This window comes from Narcine bancroftii, chromosome 5 (genome assembly GCF_036971445.1).
Source record: "Narcine bancroftii isolate sNarBan1 chromosome 5, sNarBan1.hap1, whole genome shotgun sequence".
NCBI lineage: Eukaryota > Metazoa > Chordata > Chondrichthyes > Torpediniformes > Narcinidae > Narcine > Narcine bancroftii.
This window is the reverse complement of record NC_091473.1, coordinates 2,206,601-2,224,617: the sequence shown is the minus strand read 5'-3', so window position 1 is coordinate 2,224,617 and position 18,017 is coordinate 2,206,601. Positions and strand designations below refer to the sequence as shown.

General features: G+C 42.4%; 1 protein-coding gene and 1 long non-coding RNA gene across 5 annotated transcripts in view; one reads left to right on the top strand and one right to left on the bottom strand.

Annotated features, from left to right (window-relative positions):
- Window positions 1-18,017, top strand: part of LOC138763032 (semaphorin-3F-like) — a 259,869-nt gene that overhangs the window by 66,425 nt on the left and 175,427 nt on the right. The window contains exon 1 of one of the 3 annotated variants that reach the window (XM_069936553.1): window positions 13,277-13,343. The exons of the other annotated variants lie outside the window; for them this stretch is intronic. The gene's annotated coding sequence lies outside the window, so the exon portion shown is untranslated. Of the gene's footprint in view, window positions 1-13,276; window positions 13,344-18,017 lie in introns of those variants that run through there. 3 annotated transcript variants of the gene reach the window in all.
- Window positions 3,746-18,017, bottom strand: part of LOC138763033 (uncharacterized) — a 35,573-nt gene continuing 21,301 nt past the window's right edge. Inside the window, exons 4-5 of one of the 2 annotated variants that reach the window (XR_011357291.1) lie at window positions 11,276-11,407; window positions 3,746-3,872 (exon numbers count right to left, since the gene is read on the bottom strand). This is a non-coding gene — a long non-coding RNA (uncharacterized lncRNA). Of the gene's footprint in view, window positions 3,873-9,626; window positions 9,906-11,275; window positions 11,408-18,017 lie in introns of those variants that run through there. The other variant, XR_011357292.1, reaches the window with a different exon arrangement.

Below are 18,017 nucleotides of genomic sequence, written 5' to 3'. Positions count from 1 at the left end.
CATGTTCTCTCCCTTGACTGAGTATGGGCATGACTGCCAAGTAATAATTATTTCCCTCCCTCCCCCCCCCCCCCACTTTTATTGCCCATTGGAAGATGGTGGTGAGATGTTATCAATTTGCACTGCCTACAAATCCATGCCTGTTAGATTTCAGATCCAGTCTGCCCAGTCTCAATGCAAAGCTGGTGAGCGTAGAGGTCCCAAAGAGAAAGGCTAGTCTCAAATCCACAGATAAGCATCAGTTGAAGATATGGGCAGAGAAATGGCAGATGAAGTTTAATCTGGGCAAGCGTGGGGTGCTGCACTTCAAGATGTCAAATGCAAGAGGAAAGTATAGAGTACATGGGAGAACCCTTGGGAACATTGAGGGATCTCAGATCCATGCCCAGAGCAACACAAGTAGGAAGGGTGGTAAAGAAGCCATCGATTTCAGATTTATTGTCAGAGTACATACATGACATCACATACAGCCCTGAAGTTCTTTATCCTGCGGGCGAGGCAGAATTACCACTTTTTAGCAGTGGAAAAGAACTTCTGAACGTACACATGGAAACCAATAAAGAAATATAAACAAACTGTGCAATACAGAGAGAAAAAAAATCAATAAAGTGCAAACTAAGAGTCCTTAAATGAGTCCCTGATTGAGTTTGTTGTTGAGGAAGAAGAGCGTAAGGAATGTTTACCTTCATTGGTTGAGGTGTTGAGTATAAACATTGGAAAGTTATTTTTGCAGCATCACTGGTTAAAGCTTTGCTGAGGCAATATTCGGAGCATTGAATGCAATTCTGGGCACTCAGCAAAGATGTGGAGCGAGAGTAAAAGAGGTTTACCAGGAAGTTTTTTTAAGAGAATGTTGCCTGGCTTGGAGAGTTGTAGTTATAAGGAGAGATTGGGAGAAACCTGATTGAAATTCATTAAATGGTGAGAGGGACAGAAAGGATGAATAGTCAGTGTCAGGGTGGAAATGTCTCACCATAGCTTTAAGGTGAGAGGGGGAGCATTTAAAGGGAATGGCCCCAGCTGAACAATAATTGCAACAGAGGGGGACTCCCACAGTTCAACTTGTGCCCTCAACTTAGAAATCAGGCTCTTGCTGAAATCTCACCACATACAAAACCCACTTGAATTCCATCTAGTCAGTGATGTGGCTGGGAAGAAGGAAGAGGTGCTTATCCCAGACAGGACATGGCCAGCAGTGCTAGTTCCAATTTTAATTCATTCCTTTTTTTTACAATCTGTGGGTGTCCTGCAGATTTGGTATTTAGGAACTGGATCCAGGTAAGACCACAATTTATTCCCCATTCCTAGTTATTCCTGGAGAATAAGTTGGCGGTGATAATGATAAACATATCGAACCCAGGTTCAATCCTGACTTACAGAGCTAAATTTGTGGAGTTTGCAGGCTCTCTCTGAGGCCATGTGGGTTTTGACTGAATGTTCTGGTTTCCTTCCAAAGACATGAAAGTTGCTGGGTTAAGTAACCATTGTAAATTACCTTCAGCACATAAAAGTATGTTGGGAGAACTGATGAGAAAGTGGGGGGGAATAGGGCCGATTAGCCCAATGCCTTTACCGCACCAGCGATCGGGTCCAAATTTCAAATCCTACACGCTGTCTATAAGGAGTTTGTACGCTCTCCCTGTGCATGTATGGATTTTCCCAGGGGGGTCCCCTGTTTCCTCCCACGGTTCGAAATGTACGGGGTGGGGTGTAGGTTAATTCAGAGTTAATTGGGGCAGAACGAACTCGTGGGCCAAAATGACCTGTTATTGTGCTGTATGACTTTAAGAGACAATAATTACATAAGATATATCATAAATATTCACAGTAATCCAGTGCAAAAAAGGTGACTTGGAGAGGTGCAGACAGTGTTTTGTGCTGACAGAGTTGATAGCTGTAGGAAAGAAGCTGTTCTTGAACCAGATGGTGGGGTAAACAGTAAAGTCTGCAGACACTGTGATTCTAGTGCCATACACAAAAGTGCTGGAGAAATTCAGCTGGTCATAGAGCATCCATAGGAAGATAAGAGCCCTTCGTCAATGTCTGAGCAAAATGCAGACAGGCACCTGAATTAAAAGTTGTTCTTGTGACCTCCTGCCTGATGGCCTGTGTTCCTCCCCTTGCCCCTTCCTTCCCTCCTCTCCACTCCTCCCCTTTCCCCTTCCTTTCCTCTGCTCCTCTCCTCCCCGACATCCCCAACCATTCCGGCGCCTACCTGCATTTTGCTCATACCTTGATGAAGGGCCAGGCCTGAAATGTTGGTTACCTCGACTTCCTATGGATGCTGCAAGACCTGCTGAGTGTTTCCAACACTTCTGTTCACTGGTTTTAAGGCATCAGCACCTTCTGTAGATGTCCCCTGGTGAAGGAGCAGAGTATTTGCAACATTCCAGTAGTTCTGTGCTTATCATTTTATGACTGTCATTCTTGCAAATTCTTGATTATTCATAGCATTTAAAGTCCACAGCTGTCTTGATGGGATTTCAACTCAAGCCCCCAAAGGTGTTTTAATGCCGGGCTTCCGCCCTGAGTTCGGCTCCATCCGCGGAGAAAAATTTGAACTTACCATTTCATGGAGCAGCTTGAGCAATGGCTCCCTTCATAACCCATAATCCCCCACATAGCTGGAACTGCTCTGGGAAACACAGAGCGGTTCCAGCTGCGTGGGGGATTGTGGGTAAGGAAGACGGCCATTGATCATTCTTCCAGCACTTCTGCCCGGTGTGATAGTACAGATTGTATCACCGATATGTATATGTACAGATGGTAGTGTAGGATGACTCTGATTGGCTGAGAGTGTAGCCACGCCTATTGGTAGGTCGTAAAGGATTGCTGCTAGCCAGACCAGGTCATTCTGGACTGGTCGACCTACACGTGATATGCTCCAGTCTTTTAGTTAATAAAAGCCTTGGTTTGGATCAACAAGTCTTTGGTTCTTTCGACGCTCTCTACACCCGATGCTGCCCCTCCACCTCCTCGCTCCCCTCTTGTATCCATTGGACTCCACGGTTCTGCTTCTCCATTTCCACTCCTCAGCATCTGCCCTCCTTCCTCCCTCAGCACCCGGGTCCCCTCGCCCTCTGGCCCCGGCGGCTCGGTGGGCCCCCCGCTGGGCTTCCAGCTCTCTCCAACTCCTCACTGCCCTCCTGCTCCTCAGTCATGGCGGCCCTGGTGAAGGAGCAAGGGGTGGAGGGAGAACGGGGAGCCCTTACCCCGGCACCAGTCAGCCACGGTGGTGGCTCCTGGGTCAGCGTCATCGTGGCGCCATCAGTCTGCCCCTAGCCAGCCGCTGCATTTATGACATGTAGCGGAGCACTCTGCTCCACCTCTAACACTAGGTTGAAGAGAGATTTTTTTCACTCTATAAAAGGGCCTCAAGATTGTTAGTCCAGGTCTTTGAGTTTTTGACTGCTGCAGAGTTGGAAATTCCTGTCATTGTGCTTCACTGAAATCCTCCTTTTAATGCAAACCAGCAGGTTACATGAGCTACATTCTTCCTCCAGTGTAAAATGCTTATTTTACTGCGATCTGCTTCTACTTTGGAAGTCCCTCTTTCATTTACTTAGACATGTCACACACTTGATCCTTGTGGCCTCTAGCCAAGGCATGTACAATAAGTCTGCATTTCTTCAAACTTGTTTATTTTTAATTGGTATTTTTTTAAAATGTCCACTAAGCCCACAGAGACAGGAACGGCTATTTCACTCTCAGAGGTACTGGAGGATGTTGCACACATGCACTTCTTTGAATTCAGTTCATTCTTCTCTGCAACCAAATGTACACACTGCTAAGGCTAATGCAGGAGATGATGGAGGGGGTGGGGTTACCAAAGAAGGGTGAGGCAGGGCTGGAATCTTATTCATCCTCTGAAGCTGTGGATGGGAAAAGAAAGATTGGATTAAACGTCTTGTGTGTCCAATGTTTCTGGAAAATAAAAGAAGAGACCGGCTCCACAAAATAATATTGAATTACAATGGGAGAGGGAAAACTTGCGTCTTTGTCTTCTGCAGGGTAATACCCCAACTGTCCCAGTGGTGGAAATAATAAGGCTGGATGTGCCATTTTCCTTTTTACAGGGAAAGAATGGTCTGGGCTCCACATTCAGCTGCTTTGCTCAATAATGGACTATCAAGGTGGTTTTAAAAGGTCAATTGGGTTAATCCTGATAAACATCCCCCCCCCCCCCCCCCCCCCAACCTCTTACATGGGTGCTGAACTGTGAGCATGCAATGAGATTTCTGCAACTTCTTCCTTCGATCCTCAGGAGACCCACAGTATTCAGTCCCTCTAGGCACAGAACCATCAACTTGGAACTAAATTAGGCTAACTTTTACTCAGCTCTTTGTTTCTTACTGCTTTTGCTGGTGGTTTCCTTCTATCTTTCTTCCTCTTTGTCTCTGCTTTTCTATTCTTCAGGACTCCCGAATTAAAGGATTGTCCCGAAAACAAAAAAAAACCTTGAAGCCTCAAAACAGAGGGAATGTACAACCAGTCCTTAAAATCTGCCTTCAACACTTCTCTTATAAGGGCACAGTCACTTCCATGTCTTCACAAGATGTCCATCCCTTTAAGCAACCTTCTGTCCCTTTAAGCAACCTCCAGTCCCTTCAAGGATGTTGCAACATGGTGAGCGTGACCAGCAGGATTTGTCTAAGTTGCAGTGATGGGGTTCCCCTCTGCTACTGGAGACACAAGGAAAACCACAAGGCTTTTTTTTAAACACCCCATCTGAAGCCCCCAAAAGCAGGCAAATGGCAGCTTACAATCTCTTCCAAAGGGTGATTTTGCAAGCACCTTTGGCATTGCTCTGCCTTCTTGCAAAGAATCAACTTGGTTTGGTCATTGGGCAAACACAGGTCAATATCAGAGCACATCTATATATCTCTAAAATTCCCTTCATGTACCTCTCTATCTCTACCCTCTTTTAAAATGCTCATATCTTAAAAACTCACTTAATTGACCATCAAGCATTGCATTTCCTTATTGATTCAGTGTAAGGTTTTGTTCGATAACTCTCCAGTGAATCTTGCCTCATGGTGTTAAATGCACTATTTGGACGAAACACTGTGGCTTCATAAGTCTGCTCCCCATCAGAGCCAGATTTACTGCCCAAACAGCCAAGCATAGCCAGGGGCAATTCTAAACAATCCCAGAAAATTAGATGTGGTTGAATGCTGGCAAATAGCACGAGCTCAGGTAGGCAGGGACATATTGGGCCAAAAGGTCAGTTTCTGTGCTGTAAAACTCCATCAACTTGGAATTTTTTAAATTAAATTCATTTTAGTCATTCAGCACAGTAACAGGCCCACGAGTCCGTGCCGCCCAATTACAGCCAATTAACCTACAACTCCCTCTACATTTTGAATGGTGGGAGGAAACCGGAGCCCTGAAAAAAGCCTACGCGGACATGAGGAGAATGTACCCACTCCTTACAGACAGCACGGATTTGTAACAGCATTGCGCTAACCATGCCAGCCCATGTGAGAGAACACTGGAGCACCTGGACAAAACCCCACATAATCACAATGAGACCTTACATGCTCAACACAATCAGCTTTTGAGACAAGAATGGAACCCAGGTCACTGGTGTGGCCCATGAGTGCACCCTATATTCAGAGGAAGTGGAAGGTAAGAGAGTCTGGAATTGTACATAACCACTCATTCTACTATTCATACACGTTATGTGATGCCACTAGAAGAGTGGTGAGAGGTGGAGAATAGAGCTCCTACAGCAAAAGAGTACCCACAATTGTTTCTTTTCCTAATTGCCCAACTGCTATTAGTCTAGGTCAATGGTTTTCAAACTTTTTTCTCCACTCACATTCCACCTTAAGTAATCCCTATGCCATCGGTGCTCTGTGATTAGTAAGGGATTGCTTAAGGTGGGATGTGGGTGGAAAGAAAAAGGTTTGAAAACCACTGTATTAATCATACCTCATTAGCTCGTTATGTGCACGGTTTCATAAATCCAAAGGAAATGGGCCAATGACAATTCTTCCCAAGCGAAGTATTTCAGTAACAATTGGGTCTAGAGGCTCATATGTTCCTTTTGGTATGTGGGCAAATGTAGTGGCTATATTGCAGCAGTAGCCAAGCACAGTAAGGCTGCCTAAGTTCCATCCCTGAATGTTTAAGACTATCTTAAGATTAATCCACCAAGCTGTGGCACAATATCCCTTCCCACTCACATCCCACTTTAAGCAACCCCTTACCGATCACAGAGCACTTATGGCTTAGGGATTGCTTAAGGTGGAATGTAAGTTTAAGAGGGCAGTTTGAAAACCACTGGTATCCAAGCTTGGTTTCACAAGGAGTGGCTAATGGTATTGAAGCACTCAACAGGCAGTTCAATTTGTGCAGACAAGTGGATACGCCGGTAGGCACAGGAAGAGTCTCGGATGTGGCAAGGACTGAAGGGCCTAATTCTGTACATTTTTCTTTAATAACAGGGTTGACAGTAGAGACAAAGCTACGGAATCCAAGAGAGCAATCCATCCCTCCTCACTGCCATATGACTGCCAAGAAAAAAAATCTCAAATATATTTTCAGCCCACTGTAAAATGGTTGTTAAAAGTTGATGTCATATTAGTCAGCGGACAAAAGAATTAATTGAGGAATCTGTGCCTTAACGTATATGGGCATGTGACTACTCTTCTGGTCTTTCTCATAATATTGCAGAGTAGACTCTATCCAACTATGAAAGAGTACAGCTGGTAACGTTCATGAAGTGGGAGTGGAGGTGTTGAGATAGTGTGATATGATGAGGAAGGGTTGAACTTATATTGCCTTTTTTTTCTCCTTTGTTCCTACAGTTAATCTAATTAAAAACTCCTCAGGAGGCTTTCAAAAACTGCTGTGCACACAGTAGAAAGTAGAAGGGTTTTTAAGAAGGTGAGAGACACTTAACGGCTAAAAGTAAATGATTCAACAAATAACAGTAAGCAGCGAAACACACACATAATCAACACATGATCACACACTGACTCACAGAGAAACACACACCCACACTTATAATCACACATACATCACACAGAGACACACAGACACACAGAAACAGTCACACAGTGAAGCGCGCACACACATAATCACACAGTGAAGCACAAAGAAACACACACACACACACACACACACACACACACACACACACACACACATCTGATAAAATTATGTATTCCTAACCAGAAAACTCAAGTAGCAATTCCTCAGCCTTAACTCCTACTTCCAGAGATATTGTGCCACAGCTTGGTGGATTAATCTTAAGATAGTCTTAAACATTCAGGGATGGAACTTAGGCAGCCTTACTGTGATTGGCTACTGCTGCAATATAGCCACTACATTTGCCCACATACCAAATGGAACATATGAGCCTTTTGGTCGGAATGATGGGATATAATTGCTTGGTCTGCATTATTAATGACCTCTGCAGACCCATATCCATCCCTGTTGTAAATGGTGTTGTCATGTTCAAATATTCTAACATTCCAAAATGAAACCAGAGATAAATTTCCAAAAGGTATCCGAATTGTTTGGCTGTGAGTTGGTGCCTCACAGTTAAACAATGTTAATGAAAATTAATCTCTTGGTCAAGGTCCTGCTTGTGCCACCAAAGCCACGCCTCAACATTTTCTGCAAGGGTCGGGACGATGCTACCATTGGGTCACAGATCTAAAGACATGGAACATGCTTTAATTTATGCATCTAATGAAAGAAATTGGCTTGGGGCAGAAGTATGTGAGAACAAAGTGCCTAAATATGAAGAATGGGAGCCAGCTAAGAAATATATATTGTACTTAAGTGGAGTGATGTAATGAATGGAATGACTTCACCTCTGGGGCTTAGTTGCTCTAATGTATTTGCTTAAGCATTACATAATTAGCAGGTTTTTCACTGCCTGACTGTAGGAATGCCAAATGGATTGTTGTGTATTACCAACAGGTCATGAGCATTTAGCAATGGTTGCATCGAGATCCTTGGAGGGTTCAGGAGAGACGTTACGAAATCCTTTGTCATGAAAAAAAACCACTCAGCAAGTCACATAGCTACCTGAGGTTAGAAAGGAGGGGGGGGGGGGGGGGGTTTGAATTGAATTAACTTTTTTTAAATTTGTGTTCTGGTGGAAAGGACAGAAGGAGAAATGATTGAAATGTTACTAAACAATTTCTTATGTCCTCTCACCCTCAAAAGGCAGCAAAGTACGGAATATATTAATGGAATATTGTGGCTATATTAAAGGACATTGCAGGGAGGGATATTGGTATATCTGAGTGTAGGGATATTCCTGAATATTACATTGAAGGGTATTGGGATATGTTTGAATGTCATACTGTGGTAGCTTATGTATTGGCTGGTTTGATGATTTGCACAGTTGTTTTGATCAATGCGGTCCACATATTAAATTAGCAACTTTCCATCAAAAGCATTTGGTCGGCGGTTAAATTGCTTTTGGGACAAGCTGAGGTAGTGAAATAAATGCAATTCTTCCTTTCTGTCTTAGAATCTATCTTGTCAGTTTCTCAGCGCGGTTCTCCAAATCTCCAGGATTAAGCTGTCACCACTGTTTTTTTATAGAGAATAGTTAGAGTGATTGTTGATACTTTAACTGCACAATTACAAAGTTTCCCACTGAGAACTAATGACTGTGTCATATGATAACAAAGGGATTATTGTTATTCAATCAAAACTTCGATCTGCTGGTTGAACTGGTCTGTAAACTGTTGGATCCTTGACAGAACCTTAGGAGTCCCATTAGAACAGTCCTTTTAGTTTGTTGGATTTGAGCTTTAATCCAACTTGCGTTAACTATCTAAATGTTTGCTGCCTTCCATGCTTGTTAAGGTACTAATTGCAATAAATTACTCTTGAAAAAGACTCCCCTAAAATTAATTTGGGGGAAGGGGATGGTTGAAATTGATCTTTGATTTCTTGCACCAGATGATATCCAAATATTGGAACTAATTATCATTCTTCCTAGACAGCCCCTTGGAGTCAAGTTGATTTGCTTTATCTCCCACATTTTGAGCCGTGCATTGATATCAGAGGCTGGGAAGAGGCTGAATAATGTGCTGAGGCTTTGTGATTGGCGGGAGCTGAAGGACATTGGAGGTTGAGAGATGGAATAGTGAAGAGTGCTGAGGTGTGATTGGTGGGGCTGAGAGAGGTTGGAGCTTTGAGAAGTGAACGGAGCAGAGGATGAATGAGATGTGATTGGAGGGAGAGATACAGGTTGCTCACAAGGGGATGGGGTGAAGTACGGAAGAGGTATGATTGGAGGGGGACTGAGGGATACAGGTGGTTTTTGGGAGAGAAGGGACAAAATGGTTGTGAGAGGACGTGGCAAAGATTTTGGAGGTTAGGGGTGAGAATGAAAAGGGGAGATGAATGAGTAAAAGAATTTGCTATTATCACGCCTTAATGTGCCAGTCCAATAAAACCCAATATCACGAGGAGCTGCAATAGATGGCTAATAAATACTGGACAACAGTTGTTTTCAAAAGGTTTGCTTCCTGAAAGAAAATTAGGAATTGTGATAGACAACTTCAAGCTGAACATAAAGATAATTTCATATCTGCTGAATCACGTAGGAAGTAGGAAAAAGGTTAAATGAACTTTTATTGAATTTAGCATGTATAATTGTGCAATAATGCTGACACGTTGCATTAGTTCAACTGATCTAAAAATGTTTTGCCGCTGCTTTTTGTTTGTCCTCAGCATCTGATGCCTCTTGCATCAGTGTCCAACAATGGATTCCATTTGCCCTGATGCCTCTTTTCCATGGTTGCAATGTCCTGGTGAAACCTTTCACCATGTTTGTCACTGATCAGCAGGGAAGAAGTCCAAGTGCGAATGCAGGAAATGAATTTTCAATGGCATGTGGGCACTTCATGCTTTTGTTTGCTTGAAGCATGCTAAAAATATGACAAAAATTCACAAAAATAGGTTAAAAAAAACAGTATGCAATATGATCATTTTAGGGTGATTTTTGTGTTCAACTGTCCAAAATCCATAAACTACAATCAAAAGTGTTGAGGAAGCAAAATCTTCGTTGCCCAGTGTAATGAGAACTAGAGATCAAAGGTGAAGTCTGCCACCCTTGGCAATGTTTGAAACCTCACTGCTGATCATTTTCATCCTAGAACTTTGTACCAGTTTTATATACAGCAATTTAAAAATTGAACGCTGGAGCAAACAGATGAGAAATGAACCCTGCCTGTGGATGTCTGGATCCAATGGATGTCTGTCTGGACATTAAGTGATTCGAGGGATTGGCAGAGAGCACTAGAAAGTGGTGCTGAGATAGAAGGTTGGCCGTGATCTTGATTAATGATGAAGCAGGGTCAATAATCTGGTTATTAATTTTCTCCTGCTTCTTTCTTATGTTCAAGACATTCCAGACCGCGAAACCATAATTTCGGCAACCGTTCTCTCAAATCCCATAAGAATTTTATTTATTCTAATGAGATCAGTTCTCATTCTTCTAAAATGAAGAGAGCACAGGCCCAATCTGCTTCATCTCTCCTTTCTTCTGGAGAGATCAAATACAAGAGGCCAATGTACAGTAAGTAGCAAGACTCTGAAGAGCATTATTATGCAGAGGGATCTTGGGGTGCATCCTCATAGTTCCCTGAAAATGGATAGAGATATATGGCATGCTTGCCTTTATGGGTCAGGACTTTGAAGATAAACGTCAGGAGGTCATCTGCTGTCAGGCCACATTTGGAGAATGATGTGAAGTCTTGGTTGAGTTCACAATCTCACCACCCGCGGAGTGACGACATCCCCCTTAAACATGACCTTTTCACCCTTAACCCATGTCCTCTTCTTGTCTCACCCAACTCCAGTTGGAAAAGTTCATTTGTATTAACATTAACAATATCCCTCATAATCTTGCACAGCTCCATCAAATCTCCCCTCATTCTTTGACATAGAGTCCTCGAACCATTGAATCTTTTACGTTGCAGACCAGCAGCAATAGAAATTCACCAAGATAGTGTTATTTTTAAAACAATAATTACTAATAATATAACATCTTACTTAAATCTACCCCAACTATGTGTGTGTAGAATTTCCAAACCATTACAGCTCAGAAACATCTGGAGTCCATTTTTGAGTTTTGCCATCATCACCAATTGTGGGTCATTTATTGTAAGGTATGCTAAATTCTTTCTTTTCCCTTTTCCCAGAAAGTTGCAAGGCTCCTCTCTTCAAACAAGTTCCTTTACAAAGATTTTTGTATGTATCCACAATGTAAACTAAGCATATTTGCCTTATTTCTAACCTTACTAGGTATCTTTCAATATTAAACTGAAGGAATCCCATGATAGATTGTGGAAAATTATTGTAACCTCCTGCGAGTCCTACAACCCTTTCAGATCTCTGCATTCTTCCGATCTTTCTTTCCTCTTGGAATCTGGAAACACAAGAGATAGAAGCAGGATTAGCCATTTGGCCCCTTTGCTCCTCTTTTCAATAACATCCTGTTTGGCAGTCCAGTTACCTGCATTAAGTCCTATGCATTGATTCTGTTACGTCACAGGCCAGTTTCAATAGAAATTCGCCAGGACAGTGTTATTTTTTAAACAATATATTTATTAATAATTACTAATAATCTAACATCCTACTTAAACCAATTATATGCAAATATACTTTTGTGTGTGTGTGTGTGTGTGTGTGTGTGTGTGTGTGGTATACCCAAACCATTATAGCTTAGACACAATTTTGTAAAGTCATTCCCAAAGTTCAGTCTTAGAAATCCTGTGTTGAAATTCAGACTTCTAAACTGATGCTCATAAGTAATTATGAATGAGGTGAGGGAATGATTGATCAGACTGCCGAAAACTCACGAATCTTTGTCGAGTTGCTTCCAGAGAAATGTCCTTTCATCCAAATGATTGTCACAACTCCCCTTTTCCTTGCGCAGGGGAAACAAAATGTGGCTTCCTCAATGCTTCCAATAACCAAGCACAGGTTAGTCAAAATTACCATCACAATGGTCATGATCCAATGCAGGAATTCACCTGCTTCTTTTACCCAGGATAGGGATCCATCAAAATTACCATTACAATGGTCACAGTGGTTCAATAATTCCCCTGACAAGGAGAATTAGCAGAAATGTCCATTTCCACACAGAGTTTGTGCTTATCAGATGGCTGGCTGATCAAAACTGAATTCTATTTCTTTAAGTGTCCCAATCACATGACTCATAATCACATGACCCCCCTCTCACATCTGTTTTCCCTGAATAAACAACCATTGTTCTTTGTCTTAGTTGATAGATTGGACCTGATGGTGCCAGGCAGTTTATAAATTTTGTGAAAACTGTAAATGGTTGCAATCTGCACCAACCCGCCAAAGTGGCACTCACCAAATAAAATAGGAGCTTTTAATAATTCCCATAATATCCTAATAACGCTCAATCTCATCTTCAACATACTCAGCAATTGATCCTTCAGAGCCCTCTTCTGTACAGATTTCCAAGGGCCAACAGTCACAGGCTGGAGATATATTTTCTCTTCTCCTTCTGGAATGACTGTCCCCTACCATTGAGACAGAGGCTCCTGCATTTAGAAACTCCAGCAAAGAATTCCATGTCTACCTGGGCAATCTTTAGATTTTTCAATAAGATTGCCTCTCATTCTTCTAAGTTTAAGAGTGTACAGTCAAAGCATGCAAGTGTCTCCTGATATAATGCACTGGAACATATTTTTTTCTATTCCCCCATAAATAATGGGTTTTCCTTCAATGGCTAAAGGTCCAGATCCTGGAATTAATTGACTCAACCTTTCCACCTTCCAATCATCTTGTTCCTCCTTTAAAATGTGCCTCTGACCAGGCCTTTGGGATCCCAACCCTAATATCCCATTATGTGGCATTGCATAGTATCCCAGGATGCTAAACTAGATTAATGTCACACCACAGATGCACGAGCCTCCTTTCAGCAACCCCATTGGCTCGCTGAGGCTTTTAAGTAGAAGATCAGACCATCTGCAATCCACAATCAAAGTGGGTGGCAGGGTGGTATTATGGCAGGGAGTGGTGGGGGGGGGGGGGGTTAGGGGGTGTGGTGAGGAAGTACTCACTCATGAAGAATGTGGCCATAGCAAAGACCTTATGGAGGATCCCACAGACTGGGGAGGATGCATTTGGAGTGGGATTGTGAAGGATGAGCTGCCAGAACAGACCTAATTAAATCACAAGGGGCCCCAGTGATTTGGTGAAGCATCTGCTGAAGAGTTTTAACCCAATTTTTATTCAACCATTTTTGTAACTCTCCAGATCTGATTACTATCCAAGTCAAGTAACTGAAAGCTGTAAAACAGATCATCTCCAGAGAAAAGCAATAGTTGGTAAGAAAACCACAAAGAAATGCTTTCAAGTTCAAAACTATTGAAAGAAAATTCCTCTGCTATTATTATTCTACCTCCCCCTCTATGCCTTCATAAGGTGCCTGACTGTTCTTTCTCCTGTGATAACTGCCTTGATGTATAGCTTGGGAACTTTATGTAGTTTAGGTCAGTTTTGCACCTTATACGAGTCCTTGTTAACTGTTATATCAGTGATATAAGACCTTGCCCTAACCTAGGAAAATGCTAAAATATATTCTCCCTGCCTGAGGATTTCTACACAGAGTGCAAAATCTTCAGCTTGTAAATCTTTGTGCCATTTAATCATTCAATTACTCAAGACAAACACTAAATAAAAACATAAACTTAGCACCAGAGTAAATTATATTTCTAACCTGCTCTGCTGGCCTCTGGGGTTCATTGCATCTGAAATCTATGTCAAGCTGAACTTTAAAAGATTAGTTCACAGGGAGCATTTTTTAAAAATCTTTGGAATTATTTTCTGTTCCAAATCGTTGTTAAATGTCTGTGCTTGAAATGGGAGTTGGCTTTAAGGGTAACGAATGATTTATGGTTTGATGCCCAGGAATTCTGCACTTCATTTCGTTAGCAGTTGACAGTGAAGATCCTCATCCCTAAATGTTTGGGAACAATCAACTCTGTAACGATTGCAGTCTTTTTGAGAAGTTGTGGTTACAGGCCATGTTGAGGGGGTCTGTATCCTTCAGCATTGTTCCTCAGTTCTCCGGAATTTCAAAGCAGTGAGACTTTGCCTCAAAAGGACCCAAAATGCCAGCGCCTAGATACAAGTCAGCTCATTTCTTTCTAATTAGGTTCAAAAGCACTATAAGCTTAGGCATTGCTGAGGAGGGGCTTAAAACAAACGAGACTTCCTGAGAGTATGACTATCGTTATCTACGTAAATACAATGAACATCAAAATTATTTCTTTCTCCAGCCATTCTCCATAAGATAGTCCACCAGCAATAGTATGAATTAAATCACAATTTGCCATGACACAGAAAAGATATGGTGAATATTAGACATAAGTAAATATTCACAATTGGAGCGAGTGCAAAAAAGTGGGGTTGCAATTGTGCAGACGGATATTTTTGATGGAACAGAATAAAGTTAGACATACAGTATGCTAACAGGCCCTTTCAGCCCAGGAGTCCATGCTGCCCAATTTACACCCCATTAAGGAGGAAGCTGGAGCCCCAGGGGAAAACCCACACAGACACAGGGAGAACGTACAAACTCCTTACAGACGGCACGGGATTTTAACCCCGGTCCCAATCGCTGGCGCTGTAAAGGCGCTGTGCCAACCGCTATGGCAACCGTGCCACCCTATTTTACGATTAGGGTGGTATGGGAAGGTTCAAGAGCCAGATAGCTGTTGGGGAAAGAAAAAACTATTCTTGTTCTACCCAAACTATTCTACCCAAATGTAGCAGTGAGAGGAGGCTGTGGCCAGGGTGATGGGCATCCATTCTGATGTTGGCTGTGAACTTGAGACTTTTTAGAATGCAGAGGTGGTGGTATAATTTTTTTCATGATTGCCTCGATGTGCTGGCTCCGGGAGAGTGGCCTTAGTGAAGATAGAAGGGAAAGAAATTTGGGGAGGGGAATAGAGCAGTAACATTCTGTATGGAGTGAAACTACAATTTCAGACAGAGCCCAGTTGTGGGAGGGTTGCTGGGGTGGGGTTCATCTCATTTAAGATATCCAACAAATTGTAGCAGCAGTTACATTAAAACCCCTGCCAACTGGAATTCAAGCAACCAGCAGCCTTAAGCAACCGGCAAAAAAATTTAGGAGAATAAATAGGTAAAAAATATGATACTTTAAAATTGGTGGGGCTCACCATGAGTTCGCCAGTCATACAACACATAATCTCAAGCAACTGGAAAATACGTGTACCCAGCATCTACCAATCTCCATAGGTGCCGGAGACCAAAGGTTTTGCCGAACAATGAGTAGCAGAGAGAAGTGGTTATCAGTCGCTTGCCTTCACAGTCAGGATAAGGACAAGTTTGGCTAGCCTGGGAAGTTTACTGGTCAACTCCCCAGGTAATCCTCACACAAGCAGAGTCAGTAAAGAGACAAGAAACTGGAAACCATAGCGAGAAGGATTAATCACCATAAAAAATTATCACTCTGCTTCTCTGAGATCTTCCACGCATTTTTCTTTGCCATATTTAGCATTAAAGGCTCTTTTCTCCATTTGGCATGGTGACTTGCATGTCTCTGTGAGCACCTTTGTTGCTCATCCTATGTACATGCTCCTGCCCATGTAGTAGGGCCCCCTCACACAGCAGAGTCTCAGTCCCTTTGTCTCTGTTGCTCTTGAATAAATCCAGAGCTGGAAGCAGTAGGTTCAATCATTCCCCAAGCCGAGGCCACTTTTTATTTATATCATGGCAGCATCTGAGTCTCAAGTCCAGCTTCCCAACCAGTGCCCATATACAACTCTTTCATACCTTTAGGCTCATAAGATTAGGAGACTCAATATTGTAATCTAGCCACATTTGTACTATGTATCTACTCAAAAGGTAATCCTCTTTTACCATTACAAAGAATTCTTGCATTTGGATATTAGCCTACATAATTGCTGAATATCACTTAAAGTGGACCAATGGGTCATTCTGCAAAGATCTTCAACCATTTTGCTATTGCTAAGTGAGATCCAATACTTAAAAGTGCTACCGATTGTTATTCATGTGCTTTCTGTAGTAAACTTCATGCTGGAAGTTCAGTGGGATTAAAAGACAAAGCTTCAACCTCGTCATCAAAAAATTCAGCCTGAAAATCTCCATAAAGCACTTTCAACACGGCAGGATACTTAAAAGTAAACTGATAACCCTTCTTCCATAACACAGCCTTTTGCTGAATTAAATTCCTTCTGACGCCGTATCACATCTTGACTCAGGTCTGGATAGAAAAACAACCCTACATCCCTGGATCATCATTAGGGCCTTGACTCTGTCGAGCTTTCTGAATTGCCAATCGTAAAATTAACTCATGATCTTGATATCTAAACAACAAATGAGAACTCCCCGTAGAGATTGATTAGGAAAAGGTTTTCTTTGTAACGCTCTATGTGCTCTATCCAGTTCCATTCCTTCAGGAAAAGCATCTTTTCCCAACACTTCAGGAATCCATTTCCGACAAAACTTCACTGGATCTGCTCCTTCAAAATCTTCTGGCAAACCCACTATTTTAACATTGTTACGTCGACTTTGATTTTCCAACGAGTCTATCTTCTGCATAAACTCACACTTCTGAGCCTTCCAATCTGTTAAACAGTGTTCCAAATAATCTATTCATTCAGTATATCGGCCTACAGTGTCAGTACAATCACGAAATGCTCACTTGATATCCTTAAATTCCCCCTGGATCACATCCACTTCTCTTAAACATTTAACCACATCTTGCTTAATCGATGCCACTTCGCCTCTTAATTCAATAAATTGAAGTTTACTTTCTTGAAAACCTTGAGTAACTTGAGCCGCCATATTATCCATATGTCGCCTAAACTCCTCTGAAACAGAAAGTGTAGTACCTTCTTCTGCCTGTACTGTTTTAAAAGTCTGTAGAATTGGAGATTTACTTGTCGGAGTTTTTACAAGTTTTTGAAACATTTGAGGCCTACCTTTAATAAATCTGGCAGCTTTCAGTATCAAATCCAATTCTTCTTCAGAATATTCTTCCATCTCCTCTTCTTCCCCTTCCACAGTTAATAAGGTAGATGCAGATGCAGCCGCTGCCCGGGCCTCCCGACTGGGTCAACATCCTCTCCCACAAAGGTCTGACATGTTCGGGCCATCGGGGGAGTGTCGGCCCTGTCATCGGGTCCCGTTCCGAGTCACACGCATGTGAGGTAGGTTAGCACCCGGAAGAGACATGGGGGCATAGCGGGTGGTACATGCCAAGGGCACCAGGTTTGGTGGGTGGGGGAGGAGGAGGAGATACATTTAATAAAACAATTAAAATCGGCATAACCCGAGTTAGGATAACTTAAGTTAGGATTCAAGTGCTGGAGTTGAACCTACTCCATGAGGTCCCATTTAAATGTATTGGTGCAGCTAGGAATACAATGGAGTGAATTCAAATTGGACTACAGGGAACTTAAAATTGAGGACGCCACAGTGGAGAAGGTCTCTAATGGTCCAATGATCGTGGTCAATCCTGACATCCGCTGGAGTCTGTGTGGAGTTTGCACATTCTCCCTGACTCCATGGGTTTCTCCTCAGTACTCCAGTTTCTTTGCGCGTTCCAAAGGCACGTAGGTGGGTCAGCTAACTGTCAGTTGTAAATTATGGCCTGGTGTATTAGTGAGCAATAGAATCTGGGGGGAGATAATGGCAATGCTGAGAGAATAAAAAGGCATTAGCATAAATGGGTGCTTCATTGTCTGCATGGATTCAGCAGGCCAAAGGGTGCTCATCATTCTGAGAAACTTGTCACTCATGTTCATGTTTATTGTCGCATGTCCCAATGTGATTTGGCAAGCAATCCAGCTAGATATCCCATAAAGCATATTCTGGTGTATTGATCTCTGTATTATGAAACAATGCAGACAATATCACAATTATATTAAAGTCATGGAGCCATGGAGTTATACAGCATGGAAATCGGCCCTTTTGTTTTCGACACACAGCATTGTAACAGGCCCTTC